Source organism: Eschrichtius robustus, chromosome 17 (assembly GCF_028021215.1).
Source record: "Eschrichtius robustus isolate mEscRob2 chromosome 17, mEscRob2.pri, whole genome shotgun sequence".
In the NCBI taxonomy this organism is placed as follows: domain Eukaryota; kingdom Metazoa; phylum Chordata; class Mammalia; order Artiodactyla; family Eschrichtiidae; genus Eschrichtius; species Eschrichtius robustus.
In genome coordinates this window covers 51,063,258-51,079,116 of record NC_090840.1, presented here as the reverse complement: position 1 = coordinate 51,079,116, position 15,859 = coordinate 51,063,258, and the positions used below count along the sequence as shown (strand labels likewise).

The following is a 15,859-nucleotide window of genomic DNA, read 5'->3' as shown; positions in this document are numbered from 1 at the left end:
TTTTTTAATAATCGCTTTTTTTTTTCTTAATTTTTTTGTTTAAATTTTATTTATTTATTTATTTATTTATTTACGGCTGCGTTGGGTCTTCGTTTCTGTGCGAGGGCTTCCTCTAGTTGCGGCGAGCGGGGGGCCACTCCCCATCGCGGTGCGCGGGCCTCTCACCATCGCGGCCTCTCTTGTTGCGGAGCACAGGCTCCAGACGCGCAGGCCCAGCAATTGTGGCTCACGGGGCCAGCTGCTCCGCGGCATGCGGGATCCTCCCAGACCAGGGCTCGAACCCGTGTCCCCTGCATTGGCAGGCAGACTCACAACCACTGCGCCACCAGGGAAGCCCCAGGTTACATTTTAAATAGAGCCATCAGACTTGTCCTCACTGAGCAGGTGGAGTGGGGCAGGCCGTGGTTTGGAGAGGTGATGGGCTGTGTCGTGCGTGCAGTGTATGACCAGGGAACCAAGTCCCTGTGAACCCTGGTCATTGCTACCATGGTCCCTCGTGGGTGCAGATGGGGAGAGGAGTTTCCCTACAGCTGGCATTCCCACCCCTAGACCACCTAGGAGAAAGTATCCCGATGGCTACCCCCAGCTGCAGGTGACCTTCGTGACTGCTCAGACGGAGCTTCCGTGCGCCACGCTGAGACACGTGGCAGGCAGCCTGTGTGTACAACACAGAGCATCCGAGGGGGAGGGAGAGTGAGTCACTCAGTCCTGCAGCGATCACGTTTGGAAGAGCAGCACTTGTGCAATGCTGAGTGCGTAATTCTAGTTTAAATTCAATCGTGGTGTTTCTACAACTGGAGGCAAGCACCAAACAACACCCAGCAGGAGCTGCCCAGCCCAGAGAAAGGCAGAACTTTGGAGGCTTCTGAATCATGAAGGAAGGAAGCTGGAAGAAGAAGACACTCCAGGCCTGAGTGTGGCCAAAGGCGGGTCAGTGCACAGGAGACCCTTGCCGATGGGCAGCCTGGGGCTTGAGGAGCAAGGGATGCAGCAGTGTAGGGCTGGTGCTGGAGGATTCCACGGGGCACCCAGTTCTAATCCAGGCAGGCTAGAGGGGCCCCAGGGCAGGTGGAAGGAAGGGTGAGGGGTATTTACACAGAAATGTGTGAGCCCTATTCAAGGAGCAGTTACTGACCTAGAGGGTGTGGTGACTAGCACTCTGGGACATAGGCCACCCCTCAATCTCCCATGCAGTATGTCTAATGGAGAAGGACCCCATCCCAAGGGAAGAGAGTGTAGAGGCGCACAAGAGGGCCCGGGCAATGGCTCAGGGTCTGAGGGAGGTCTGTGCATGTAGGAAGAGATGGTTCCCTGACAAGGTCAACGCCCAGCCCAGAGGACCTTGCCCGGAGATGGCCGTGAGGAGAGAAGGAACGAGAAGGAACGAGAAAGCTTGGTCACTGGAGGTGCTGTAGCCACCAGACACTTCCCAGGAGAGCAGGCAACGAGCACCAGGACGACCAATGGGGACTTGAAGGAGCCCCGGGAGTACCAGGTCAGTCACCTACGGCCACGTCCAAAGCCCACAGAGGCCAACAGCCGGGGGGTGTAGGCAGCAGAAGCTGAGTTACACCATGGAAAACGTTTATTCCTACTCAGAGAACAGTAGCCCTGAATGGTTAAAAGGCAGAGGCTGGGCAGGGGTGACCATCCAAGTTTGTATCCTGGTTACGCCGTTTACTAGCTGTTGTCAGAGAAGTCTCTTAACCTCTCTTCATCCTCAGCTTCCTCACCTGTCAACCTCACACAGCTGGTGAGACGTAAATGAGATAAAACACTTAACACAGTTCCTGGCTTATAGAAATAGTCCACAAATAGCTGCTATTTTTATTGTGACTATTTTTGCAAATGTTGTGGACAGCTGTTGCGGGGGCTTTTTTTTTGGTTTTGTTGCCTGGCATCTCTTCCTTTGGAATTGCCCCTCCCTACTCCCACCCACTTGGTTCTGATGTCCAGCTAATCCTGCCACTTGGACCCCTGCTGACAGGAGATGGGCAAGTGACCAATCAGATTTTCTCTCCCAGGGACTGGAACTTTTAAGTGCCAGTGCCGTCATGCGGGAAGGCAGTTAGAGCTGAGTCATCCTGCGACAGGGAATTTCCTGGAGCAACTCCTGCTTCATCCCTCCCGGGGTCTGGTATGAAACTCACACGTCTCATTGCAGCCAAGTATCCCTCCTCATGAAACAGCCACAGGGTGAGACAACTCTATGGAAATGGCCGTGTGAATGGCAGTGTGGGGACCGGGAGGCTGGGAAAGAGGAGGTGATCTTTCCACTTCCTCCCTTCCCTCATCACTTAGGTCATCAGCAGGGCTTCTCTGCCCACCCCCCCCTCTTTTTTTTTCCTGGTAATATTTGTACTTAAATTGAGAGTCAAATAGTGAACAGAGTTGGGACAACTGGGTAGCCACCTGGAAGAGATGAAGCTGGATCAATATATGAGGATACGTTCTAAATGGATCAAAGATTTAAATGTCGAAAGTGAGAACTTAAAGTCACTAAGAGAAAACATCGCTGAATTGCTTTATAAGCTTTGAGTGGGGAAGGTCTTTCTAATTATGACTCAGAATCCAGAATCTATCAAAGAAAATATTTATAAATGTACTACATATCCATCAAAAACTTAGCAGAAAATAGTAGCAAAGACAAACAACAAAGTGGAAAAGAAATTGCAATACAAATGATTGATTTCCCTAAAATATAAAGAGCTCCTAGAAATCAAGAAGAAAAAGATAAAAAAATAATAGGAATGTGGGCAAAGAACATAATCAGAGCATTCAGAGAAAAAGAAATATAAATGGCTCTTAAACATTTAGAAGATTCTTAATCTTACTTCTAATAAGAGCAGTCATATTGACACCTGGCAGATTGATAAAAACTCAAAAGTTTGACAGTACATTCTTCTGATGAGGCTGTGGGAAAATAACCACATTCACACAATTTTGGTGGGAGAATAAGATGATACAACTTCTGTGGAGAGCAATTAGGCATTATCTATCAAAAGTACAAATACATTTGCCCCTTGACCTCTGGAAATTTATCCTCCAGCTATATCTGCATACAAATGAAATAACATATGTATACGGTTATTCATTCCAGCATTGTTGGTATTAGCAGAACACTGGGAACGCCCCCAGTGACTAGTTTGTTTTCTGTTTTTTTCTGAGCCAAAGGTTTAAAAAAATCCATCCCCTGCTCTACCCCATTCCCATCGCCAGTTCTCAATTACCAAAGGCTTCAAATTTTTAATTGATTTTTCAGATATTTATTCCTATATTTCTTTTTTTAATGCTTATATTATTTCTTGATTTTCAATTTAAGCATTATCTATTGACTACTAATGAAGAAAAGTATTTAACTTTATTATGTATCTCCCACTCCTAATTCACACACATGGAGCTATTCACTATCCTCCTTCATTTTTCCAATGGTTACATTACAATTTTTTGTTATATCAATATTCAATATTTTGAGTATTATGTCTATCACCAGGGCTTCCTTGGTGGTGCAGTGGTTAAGAATCTGCCTGCCAATGCAGGGGGCATGGGTTCGAGCCCTGGTCCGGGAAGATGCCACGTGCCGCGGAGAAACTAAGCCCGTGCGCCACAACTACTGAGCCTGCACTCTAGAGCCTGCGAGCCACAACTACTGAAGCCCGCACGCCTAGAGCCCGTGCTCTTCAACAAGAGAAGCCACAGCAGTGAGAAGCCCACGCACTGCAACGAAGAGTAGCCCCCACTCGCCGCAACTAGAGAAAGCCCGCGTGCAGCAACGAAGACCCAACAGAGCCAAAAATTAATCAATCAATCAATCAATCAATTAATTAAAAATAAAAATTAAAAAAATAATTTATTCCCCAAATATCCTATGTGTCATACGTTTGGGATCCTCCATTAGTTCCATTTTTTCCCCTGGAGATACTACTATGGTATCCCTTCATGTTCTTGCTGTATTATGCACTGGTTTCCCTCTAGACCTGCTGCACAGCTGGCATCTTCAAGCCTATCTTTACTACCACCCTGAGAATTTCCTTTGCCCACTCGATCTCATGTGTTGGATCCATTGTGGTCTGGATCCCAAGTCTCCTAGGTTTGCTTACTCATTTTAGTAAAGTACAGCATCCTCAAATAGACTCCTAAGAATGAGTACATAGAAAAAATTTGAGACCCTTCTTGTGTGAAAATGTCTTCATTATACCCTTACACTTGGTGTTAGTTTGACTCTACAGTTGCTCTCCATATCCATGGGTTCTGCATCCTAGGATTCAACCAACTGCGGATCAAAAATATTCAGGAAAAAAAAATTCAGAAAGTTCCCCAAAGCAAAGCTTATAGCTTAGATGCAAATACTACACCATTTTATATAAGGGACTTGAGCATGAGCAGAGTTTGGTAACTGCAGGGGGTCCTGGAACCAACCCCTTATGGACACTGAAGGATAACTGTATGTACCAGTTCAGAAATATTTTTTCCAAACGTTTCATTTCCTGATGGCACCCAGTATTGCTGTTGAGAAGCTTGTTGTCATTCTATTCCTGACCCTTTGTTGTGGCCTATTTCTTCTCTCAGGAAATCTCTCAGGAATCTTCTCTTGATTCCTGGTGTTCTGAAATTTCATGATAATGTGCCTTGATGTGAGGTTTTATTTTACGATTATTATTTCTTGTGTTTGGGCACTCCATGGGATTTCTTGTATTATTTCTATGGTAATTTCCTTTCCTCAGCTTTCTCTCTTCTCCTTTTCCGAATATACTATCAGTTGAATGTGAAACTACTAAATCAACCCTCTCAGTTTCATATTGTTTCTCTCCTACTTTCCAAATCTGTATCTTTAATTTCCTACTTTCTATGAGATTTCATCAACTTTATCTTCTAACTTTTTTACTGAATGTTATTCTGGTATTGCACTTTTAACTTCAAAGAGCTCTTTCTTGTTCTCTGATTTTTATAGGACCCTGTTCTCATTTCATAAACTGATAGTCCTTTTGATTTTTTTTTCTGCTTCCTTAAAGTTTCTTTTTTTTTTTTCTTTTGGTTTCTGTCTTTCATGCAATCAATCTGCCATGTTAAATGTTAAGTCTCTAGCCATTTTAAATGTTGGCGTCTTCCAGCTTCTAAGGCCTGTCCCTTGTATTTTTCAGACTGTTGTTTTTGAAAAATAACTACATAAGTAATATGCAAATGTATTCTCATTGCCCCAAATTCAAACAATACAAAAGTATACTGAGAAAAATGTAAGAGTTCCCCCCCACACCCACTCTTGTTCCCAAAGGTAACCAGCGACAACAGTTTGGTGTGCCAAGATATTTTCTACCACACACTCTAAATCCACCTGAGTTAATGCAGATGTAATTAACTGGCTTTCATGGAGGATCCAGAGCGTGTATGTGTGTGTGTGTGTGTGTGTGTGTGTGTGTGTGTGTGTATGTGTGTGTGTTTTAATTTGTTTGTTTGGTCTATGAGAGTTACTTAATTTTTGAATTGACTACCCAACATTTCAGTGTTAGGAGATCATATAAAAATCCAGATTCCCAAACTCTCTCTAAAAAATTGGGAATTTTGACAACAATGGACCCATACATCCATATTACGAAGGGGCATCTTTTCTCCTAGTCCCCACTCAACCTGTGCTCATTCATAGCACTTGCCTGGCTCCTGTAAGTGTTGGAGTTGGTGACACCTAATTTAAGGTGTTGGTGTGCACTCTAGAAGCTGTAACACGTCCATCACTCACTGATAAAGACTAGTCTACCGTATCATTGGAAGGTCTGTCAGACAGGAAGACAGAAGGCAAAGGCCTCCTTTTCGAATGTATGAAAAAGGGTTGGGGTGGACTAATTGCCAGGTCAATTGGGCTGTTGGGTCTGGAAGGTAGGATAGCTCATTAACTGCTAATCCCTGACTTCTCTGAGTATGTTTTTTTCCCACGGATCTTTCCCAATATAGATTGCATGGCAGCAAAACATACTTTCTGACCTCTAAGTAGAATAGGTACAAAATGAAGGGCAGTTGAGGCAGGAAGCAGCAGAGATGCTGACCTGCCAAGAGAGGACACTTAGTATGAGCTTTCACCAAGGCCACCACATGACGAATGGCTGCAACTCACTCTCACATGACTGATTACCGAGGCTGACTCCCCACACTTTCTCCAGTCAGGGAGGGGACCCACTGTGCCATTTTCCCGTAAGCAACATCTCTGCGCATCAAATGCAAGTGAGCTTTTGGTATGTGTAGCTCTGATCTCTCTACACGATTCTTCTATCATCTTATTTAACTCGATAAATAGCAACACATCCACTCATCCAAGGCAAATCATGATTTAATCCCAGATGAATGGTAAAGAATACAATTTTTTTTTCTTTTTTTTTTTTGGCCGCGCCATGCAGCTTGCAGGATCTTAGTTCCCCGACCAGGGATTGAACCCGGGCCCTTGGTAATGAAAGCACAGAATCCTAACCACTGGACCACCAAGGAATTCCCAAGTATACAGATTTCAAGAAACTTTTATATTTAAAAAGGTTAGGAGGAATCTAGTAAAATCATTTCTGTGGGCAAACATTTAACTATAAGAATATATTATGTATTTGTCAATGGGAGAAAACATCCCTGGCCCATTTTAATGCACCGCCATACAGATAAATTTTTTTTTTATATAAATTTATTTATTTATTCATTTATTTCAGGCTGCATTGGGTCTCCGTTGCTGCATGCGGGCTTTCTCCAGTTGTGGCGAGCAGGGGTCACCCCTCATTGCGGTGCGCGGGCTTCTCATTGCGGTGGCCTCTCCCGCTGCGAAGCACAGGCTCTAGGTGCACAGGCTTCAGTAGTTGTGGCACGCGGGCTCAGTGATTGCGGCTCTCGGGCTCCAGAGCGCAGGCTCAGCAGCTGTGGCGCACAGGCCCAGCCGCTCCACGGCATGTGGGATCCCCCCGGACCAGGACTCGAACCCGTGTCCCCTGCATTGGCAGGCGGACTCCCAACCACTGTGCCACCAGGGAAGTCCCCAGATAAATTTTAATGTTCCTTTTTTTAATTTCACAGGTTCATGAGATGGACAAGAGATTGGCTAGACCTCATCATGTGTCTGTAGAACACAGAGCAAAGGGCCTTCAATTGTGCCAGGCTCCAGTCTAGTAAAGATCTCGAGGGACATTTTTCTTTTATTTTTTTTTTTTTTTTTAATAAATTTATTTATTTATTTTTGGCTGCGTTGGGTCTTCGTTGTTGCATGCGGGCTTTCTCTAGTTGTGGCGAGCGGGGGCCACTCTTTGTTGTGGTGCGCTGGCTTCTCACCGTGGCGGCTTCTCCTGCTGCAGAGCACAGGCTCCAGGCACGCGGGCTTCGGTAGTTGTGGCACGCGGGCTTTAGAGCACAGGCTCCGCAGTTGTGGCACAAGGACCCAGTTGCTCCGCGGCATGTGGGATCCTACCGGACCAGGGCCCGAACCCCCGTCCCCTGCATTGGCAGGCAGACTCTCAACCACTGCGCCACCAGGGAAGCCCTCGAGGGACATTTTTCACAGAAGAGAGGTGTGACCTCTGCTTTGGCCACTGTCGTCTCCTCACCCCATCTTCACACTTTCTCCCCCTTTCCCATCAGCCTCACTCCCAAGGGTCCAATAACTAGTCCTACTTGGGCCTCGGTGCTGAAACCTGTACAGAGATCATAGAAACAGTATTACGGCCAATGTTAATGTTTATTTTCTTGCTCCCAGTGAGATACCAGCCTTTCTTCCACTAAATTGCTTCACTATATTGTACTTAAGACATGAAAGGGTTGTCTTTGGTCAAATTTTCATCCAGAGCAAAAATAAACTAATGAGGACCTACTGTCTAGCACAGGGAACTCTACTCAATACCCTGTAATGGCCTATATGGGAAAAGAATCTAAAAAAAGAGTGGAGATATATATATATATATATATATATGTATGTGTGTGTGTGTGTGTGTGTGTGTGTGTGTGTGTGTATAACTGAATCACTTTGCTGTACAGCAGAAACTAACACAACACTGTAAATCAACCATACTCCAATAAAAAAATAAAAATTAAATTAAAAAAAATTTTTAATAAAAAGTAATGTTTGACTCAGAGCAAGGATATTGAACAAAATTCTGAAAAGTTGAAAAATAACATAATATAACATAAATTAACATAAAATTAAATTAAATTAAAAAGGGCATTTAATGGGGAATACAGATGGAATGATCCAGGGTCCTTCCACAGACACTCTTTTAGGATGCAGACAAGAAGAAAAGAGAGGGGAGTGAGGAGACAAATTATATGACATTTCTTTCTTCTATTCCAAATTAAATTTATTCCTGCCTTTGCTTTACTGCTAATCTAATACTGCTATCATAATTTCTCTTATTTGCTTCCCATTCTTGCATAGAAAAATGGAATTCTGCGCCATGATTGAATCTAAATACTAAAATCATTTAAGATACACGACTCCTGGGACATACAGCAAAAGGTAATAAGTTTCTCAAAATGTGACCTAATTATAGCTGTCCTTTTAAGTTTTATTTCCTACTGGGACCAAATGTCTGCAGTTAAAAATAATTCTTGAAACAGGTCCATGTTGTCACAAAACTTTTCAGAGTCACTTAAATGTTATCCATATTCCCAATTTATTTTTCTCCTCTGTTTCTGTGTGATAAAAGCCAGATAGCCAGGAGAGGCAGGAGGCCAGGCCACACTTCAGGCAGAGAACATGCTGGGCCAGAATTCTCACAGCCAAAGTCTCCCTTCTGACTGGATGAGGAGTCAGCTTACCACTGGTTCACTGACACTCTGTGCACCAGTGACCCCATATCATTCCCGCTGTCAGCTGCCGGATAAGCTTCGAATGCCCAACAGTCAGAACTTCTTGCCTGTTTTTTCCCAGGCCCCCCATGAACAGCAGACTCATATGGTTTGAGCTTTGCTCTCATTTGCTGCCCCAAATGGTCTTTGAGATGCTCAGGCCTCAAGCCCCCTCCATCTCCATGGTCCAGTGTTCACTCTTTCTTTCTAATGTCCATTTCAGTGGCTCTCCTTTTAGAGGCAATCTTATGTTTCTGAACGAAAAAGCCCACTCTCTGTCTGGCCAGCATCTCTCGCTTGATTTGCCCTGATTCGAAGAGACCTGGCTTCTCACCGTGGGATTTTCTAAGGACACTTTCAGAAGCTGTTGCTTTTTCAATTCTGCATTTAACTCTCTCCGAACAGGAACAAAAGATGAGGGTTCTTCTGATCTAAGGCCACATGCCCTGAAGGTTCAACACATATGTCCTGAAGTCACACAGACCTAGGCTTGAATCCTAGCTCCACCACTCGTCTGACTCCAGACACATGCTTGAACTCCCCAAGTCTCAGTTTCCTCATCTGTGAAATGAGGATGATAAAGGAGGGACTTTATAAAGTTGTTGTAAGGATTAAAATTGATAAAGAATGCCAAGCAGTTACTACAGAGCCTAAAGTGTTGTAGGCACTCAGTAGATATGAGCTATTATTATTAGGGCATTTGAAAAAATCACTTCTTCCAGGCTTTAGTGCAGATAGAGGATGCTATTTTTGTTTGTTGAGGGTGCCGGAAGGATTCAAGCCAAAGATGGCTAGAAATTAAATTACCTTAGTCTTCTGGATACTCTTCTTTCCTGAGTCCAGCTCATAGGAGAAGTAAACAGCTAAGAAAAGAGGGACGCCACAGCCAGGATCTTACCCAGGAGGCCCTGGTGAGAGCTCACATGCAAAGACATGCCATTTCCAGGGCCTTCTACACCCTGAAAAGGAGAAGCCGAGTTTTGAAATGAACAGATACATTTTAATTTTTAATTTCAGATGTGCACATTTATTCTGTGCTAAATGGTACCCTTGAGCCTCATTGGGAGTGTGGGTGACCAGCTGACCGCTGTTCAAAGCTAGATATGAAATACCAGATCTGGTGTTGGGAGCTTTATAAATGATATAGAGAGTCACTGGGAGCTCCCCCACCTAGTCTTGGCAAAAAGCACTGTAGGCTTCTACCCAGGGAGACTAGAAGAAAAGGAACAAGGAAAGAACATTGCTGGCTGGAAGCAACAAAGAACAGACAGACAAAAATGAGAACTGTTATACTCCAATAAAGATGTTAAAAAAAAAAAAATGAGAGCTGCGGGAAGCACTGCTTGGCAATGACTGTGATGGGGTCCAGTGGGCGGGGGGAGAGATCAGGAAGGGGAGTGAGAAACCTGACAGGCTTTCTAGTTCACCTGCTGGGTTTCCACACTGTGCTGGGTGCTGTGAGGTCCCGAGTCATGCGAAAGTCAGCCTCCAAAAGCATCTGGCAGCATTTCTAGGATATTAATGCACGATTATAGAGCTCACATGTAAGACAAATGTAATGGGAACACGAGCACCTTCCATTAAATATTAATAAACAGAAGTTACCCTCAACCAGCGAGGAGTGGGCTGTGGATCCCCAAGCCTTCTCACCCCTTCTTCACGGTATCTCAGAAGGGCCCCCAGGGCAGAAATGCACCCCTTCACATTCTCTTTATGGGCTTGCCTCCCATCCGTGTCTCACGACCCCCCTCCCTCACCTGGGATCACCTGTTGTGTTGTATTTGTTCCCTAGGCTGCCATCACGAATGACGACAGACAGACTTTGTGCTTTAAAATAATAGGAATTCTTTTTCTCCCTGAAGTCCACAAGAGGGAGGCAGGGCTGCACTCGCTCTGAAGGCTCTAGGGGAGAATCCTCCCTTGCTTCTTCCAGCTTCTGGTGGCTCCAGGTGTCCTTGGCTTGTGACAGCATCCCTCTAATCTCTGCCCCCATCTCCACATAGCCTTCTCCTCTGTGTCTGTGCCTTCTCTTCTTTCTCTTCTAAGGACACTTGTCATTGGATTTAGGACCCACGTAATCCAGGATCATTTCACATCTTGAGATCTTTAACTTCATCACATCGGCAGAAATTCTTTTTCCAAATAATGTCACGTTTACAGGTGGTGAGTGTTGGGGCATGAACATAACTTTTTGAGTTCCACCATTCTACCCACTACACCTGCCAAATAAACAACTCACACTCGTCTCAGACTTTGTTTTTGGTAGAACCCGAACAAATCAAGCAGCCAAAGAAATACAGTTTGTCTAGCCCACCCCTCCACCACTAGGCAGGTCCCATAGAAAGCATACCAAACAAATAGCTCATAAAACTTATCAAACGTCGTGCCTATTTGATTCAGCACTGTAGCCCCAGGGTTTAGCACATAATGCCTGGCACACAGTAGGTCTCAAAAAAATATTTGTTGAATGAATAAAGTCTCACCATCTGATCCCAGGTAGAGAAATAAACTTTTTTTTTCTTTTTTCTTTTTTTTTTAAACTGTTCCCTGGGGTAATGACGTGCCCTTATAGCCTTGCTAAGATTAAGCTTTGTCATTTTTGCCTTTTTAAATTTTTATTTATTTATTTATGGCTGTGTTGGGTCTTCGTTTCTGTGCGAGGGCTTTCTCTAGTTGCGGCGAGCGGGGGCCACTCTTCATCGCGGTGCGCGGGCCTCTCACTATCGTGGCCTCTCTTGCTGCGGAGCACAGGCTCCAGACGCGCAGGCTCAGTAGTTGTGGCTCATGGACCCAGTTGCTCTGCGGCATGTGGGATCTTCCCGGACCAGGGCTCGAACCCGTGTCCCCTGCATTGGCAGGCAGATTCTCAACCACTGCGCCACCAGGGAAGCCCAACTTTTTTTTTTTTTTCTTAACTGTTTTTTTTCCAACAGCTTTATTGAGGGATAATTTACATACAACCAAATTCACCCACTGTAAGTGTACAATGTGATAACTTTTAGCAAATTTATAGAGTTGTGCAGTCATCACCACAAACCAGTTTTAGAACATTTCCAACACCCCACAAAGTTCCCTTATACTTGTTTGCAGTCCAAACCCCACTTTCACCCCCAACCCTAGACAACCACTGATCTGCTTTCTGTCTCTATAGATTTTTCCCTTTCCGGATGGTTCACATAAATGAAATTATATAATATGTTGTCTTTTGCTCCTAGCTTCTTTCATGTAGTATAATGATTTTAAGGTTGATCCACGTTGTAGTATCAGTAACTCGTTCCTTATTGCTGGATGTATTCCATTGCATGAATGTGCAACATTTTCTTTATCCATTTACAATAGATGGGCATTTGGCTTGGTTCCAGTTTGGAGCTATTATGAATAATGTTGCCATGAACAGTCACATACAAGTCTACATGTAGTCATATATTTTCATTTCACTTGAGTAAATACCAAAGAGTGGAATCCAACTTCTCATTTTGAAAATTTTCAAATCTATAGGAAAGTTGAAAGAACAGCACATTATACATCCTTTACCTCCATTCTCAGTTGGTAACGTCGTGCCATATTGTTATCTTTCTGTCTTCATGAAATATTTTTTACGTACTATCTGATAGAAAGTTGCAGACATCATGAGATATTTCCCTGACTTCACCTCTTAATTATAAGGCGATTCTCCTACATAACCACCATACCATTATCACAACGAAAACTTTTTTCCCAACTTTATTTTGAATTTTTCAAATCTACAGACAAATTGAAAGAATAATACACTGAAATGATCCTTGACTTTGCCACCATTTCCCATATTGCTGCTTTGACCCTTCTTTCTCAAACCTTCTCACTGCCATTGCTACTAAAATATTTGTGTTGGGTTGTTCTTGGTGCAAAGCCATGGAATATTCCTGACCTGTCACACTCTTACTCCTCCATGGTTTATTCCCTGAGTTTTCAGGGCTGGCTTCACAAGACTCCAAGGTGCCTCTAACGTGTTGTCCTGAGGGATATTGCAAAACTCTCAAAACTTCCCTCACCTCTTTCAAGGCTTTGTTCAGATGTCAACCTCTCCATGACACCTACCCTTCCCCTTTCCACATCGGTGCCCTGGCAGCCACGCTGGACCACTCCGTCTGCCATCCATCCTCCCCCCCGGGGCATACCTGCCCTGAGTGGAAAAAAGCTGGGTGATCTGCCCTGACTTGCGAGGGATGCCAGTCAGATTCTCGCTCTTGCAGCCTGAAGTGGGAACTGGGGGGGGGGGGGGTCCTGCATGATGTGGGGGGGACACTGTAAGGAAGCTGACAAAGAGGCTTGGGTCAGAGGTGGTGGAGAGAGGCCGTAGGGGAAAGGAAGCTTTGAGGAAGCAAGGGGAGTCAAAACTATGAGACAGAGGAAAGCCCTTGGAGGAATAGGAAGACATTGAGGAGTTCCACAAATCCCTGCCCGCAAGGTCCCTTGAGCTGCCCTGGATTCAGGACATATCTGGTTCCAGTCTCTGTGAGGCCTGGATAGTCCACAGGTCCTGTTTTCCTACAGTTTCTGTCACCCTCACTGCTTCGCAATTTCTTCCCCACAAAGCTCATCACTTGAGCTAGGTTGAGTGACCCTTTAATCCTTGCAACCCAAAGAATCTGAGTACAGTGGAAATACACGGGTGTTTATTGTGTACAAGAGACTGCAGGGAAAAACAAACCTCCTGGAGATGGTCCCTATGTGCAAGGAGCTTACTGTTTGCTCCTCTGCTTTTCTCCATAGCAACACATCCTCTTGTGGTGTCCTACAGGCTCGCTACTCACAGTGTGGTCCAAACCCCACCTACATATACATCACTTGTGAGATTGTTTTTAAAAGAAAAGCAGAATCTGGGACCTCACCCCACATCCACTCAACCCCAGGTAAGAACATTAAACTTTGAGGAGCATTGCTTCTCCCCAGCAAATAGTCCCAAACCCACTGTACCAATCACCTTTTCACTCTTGGGGCTCCCATCTGCCACTGATTTGATAGCCAACATCAATAATTCTATGGATATCAAAGCTTTTGGTAAAGCTCTCTGCCTATAAAATGCAGGCTTCTTAATGCTCTTCCTTTGCCTGTATCCTTCAGATGTCTTTCATTAGACTTTCTTTGTAATGGTGTTGTAAATGGTTTTCTTTTTTTCAGAGGTTCATCCTGTTTTGGGAAAATCCTGTGGAGTAAATCCAAGGATTGCAGGAATCTCTTTCTCTACCCAGTTCTTTACAACTGCAGATGATCTCTAATGAGCATTTTAACTACATTCTTTCAACATACCGTCATCCTTGCAAAGTATCTATAGGTTCAGGTTACAGCTTGTTTTCATCTCAAAACACCAGAGAAAGATAAAAATCTCCATCAAGGGATGAAACACCAAGAAGAAAAATGAGACCATTTTTCCAGGAGAGACTCATGTTTTAGTTTCCTAAACTGTATGCCCTCAAGTATCCATCTCATGGGTCAGTTGCTGGGCTGGGTGTATCATGCCTTCAGGACCAGTCACGCCCACTTATATTTGCAAGTCTTCCTGCAGATCCTCAGAAAGGGGACCTGGAACAGGGTGAAGCTCTGTGTGCACCACCCTCTGATTTCCCCTCCTATGTCCCTCTAGCCCTCTGTTCTCTCTTGTGACCTTTATTCACCTTTCCTTCCTCCCAATAAGATGTCTTGAGGGCTGACAGTGGGCCACATACTGTGCTGTGCTGGGTCCTGGAGATGCAGCCATTAAGAGGGTACAGGTCCGCCTCATGTTAGGACAGTGGGGTCTGGGGGCTGCCTTGAGAAAATGATATCTGAGCCAAGGGCCCAAAGGATGAGTAGTGGTGAGCCAGGCTAAGAAAGAAGGGGACCTCCTTGTTCCCTGGAGACCACCAGCGCATGGAGTACCCCTGCTCCCACTTGGCATCTTCGGTTGTTGGCTCCACACTGCCCTTGCCCAGTGCCCTGTGTGCTGACAGCTCCGTAGCCCAGGCTTGGACACTTGCTTCCGTTCTTGTCTGTGTCTGATCTTGGCCTGGGCCGTTTTCTGCCCCACTTCTCCGATACTGGTGCCAACAGCTCACAGGATCCCTTCCCAGCTGATAGGCAATGGCAGCTTTTTTCCTCTCAATTTATTAGAAAGCGCTTCTTTCCTAATAGAATTCTTTTTTGCTCTCAGGACAATAATTCAGGCTCATTGCAGGGTGAATGTGTATGATACAGTCAGTGGTTGTGCAGGAAACCATGTCTAACACAGCTGCATCTTTCGGCGCCATGCCCCCAGCAGGTCTCAGTGGTCGGAGAACCACGTGTGCTGGGTCAAGTCCGGCCTGCATCTTGCTGATGCCCTCATTCAGGCTGATGGTGGCCTAGAGTAAGTGATAGTTCCCACATGCTTCTCTCCGGGTTAGACAAGCAGCTGCTGGATTCCTCTCTCACTCTGAATAAATTCAGTTGTTTTGCTAACTGGACTACAGCTTCTTTTTTCAGAACGTCACGGGCATGTTTTCGGGTTTCTGTGAACAGGTGCTGCAGGAAGCACGATTCATTTGTTTATTAGGATGTTACCCTGTGTTTTGAAAAACAATTTGAAGAGGAAAATTGGCCTCTCGATGCCTTCTGCTTTTTCTCCTTAGGCCCTAAGCTGTGAACAACTGCTATTACCTTTAGTTTACAGAATCCCCATCTGGTTTGGTACTTTGATTTATGTTGGCTGTAATCCAGAATGGCTGATTTGGTTTATTTTAAGGAGTTTTATTTTAAGAAACTTTTGACATTTAAAAATCTAATTGGAACAATCTGTACCCAGAAATTTTTTAATGCAGTCTAGGATTAAAAGATGTTCTTTGACATGTTTTAAAAGAAAGCAGGGTTTTAAAAGAAAGCAGGGTTTTAAAAGAAAGCAGGGCTTTCCACACCTGCCTAGTCTTGGTACTTCAGGACTTTGTTGAAGATGTGGAGGGAGAATCCTCAGGTTGGGACTCCCACCGGAGAAGAGCCTCAAGCCCATCCTTAAGCTTGATTTACAAACTCTGCTGGATGGACTGTCTGCTGTGAGCCAGTTACG

General features: G+C 44.7%; 1 long non-coding RNA gene across 2 annotated transcripts; it reads left to right on the top strand.

The window, feature by feature from the left end:
• Positions 1-807: 807 nt before the first annotated feature.
• LOC137751571 (uncharacterized) lies at positions 808-7,107 on the top strand. 2 transcript variants are annotated; one of them, XR_011070869.1, is made up of 3 exons: positions 808-930; positions 1,298-1,495; positions 7,042-7,107. It is a non-coding gene; the product is annotated as an uncharacterized lncRNA (long non-coding RNA). The 2 variants fall into 2 exon arrangements; XR_011070870.1 differs by lacking the exon at positions 7,042-7,107 and adding an exon at positions 3,540-3,806.
• The last annotated feature ends 8,752 nt before the right edge of the window (positions 7,108-15,859 follow it).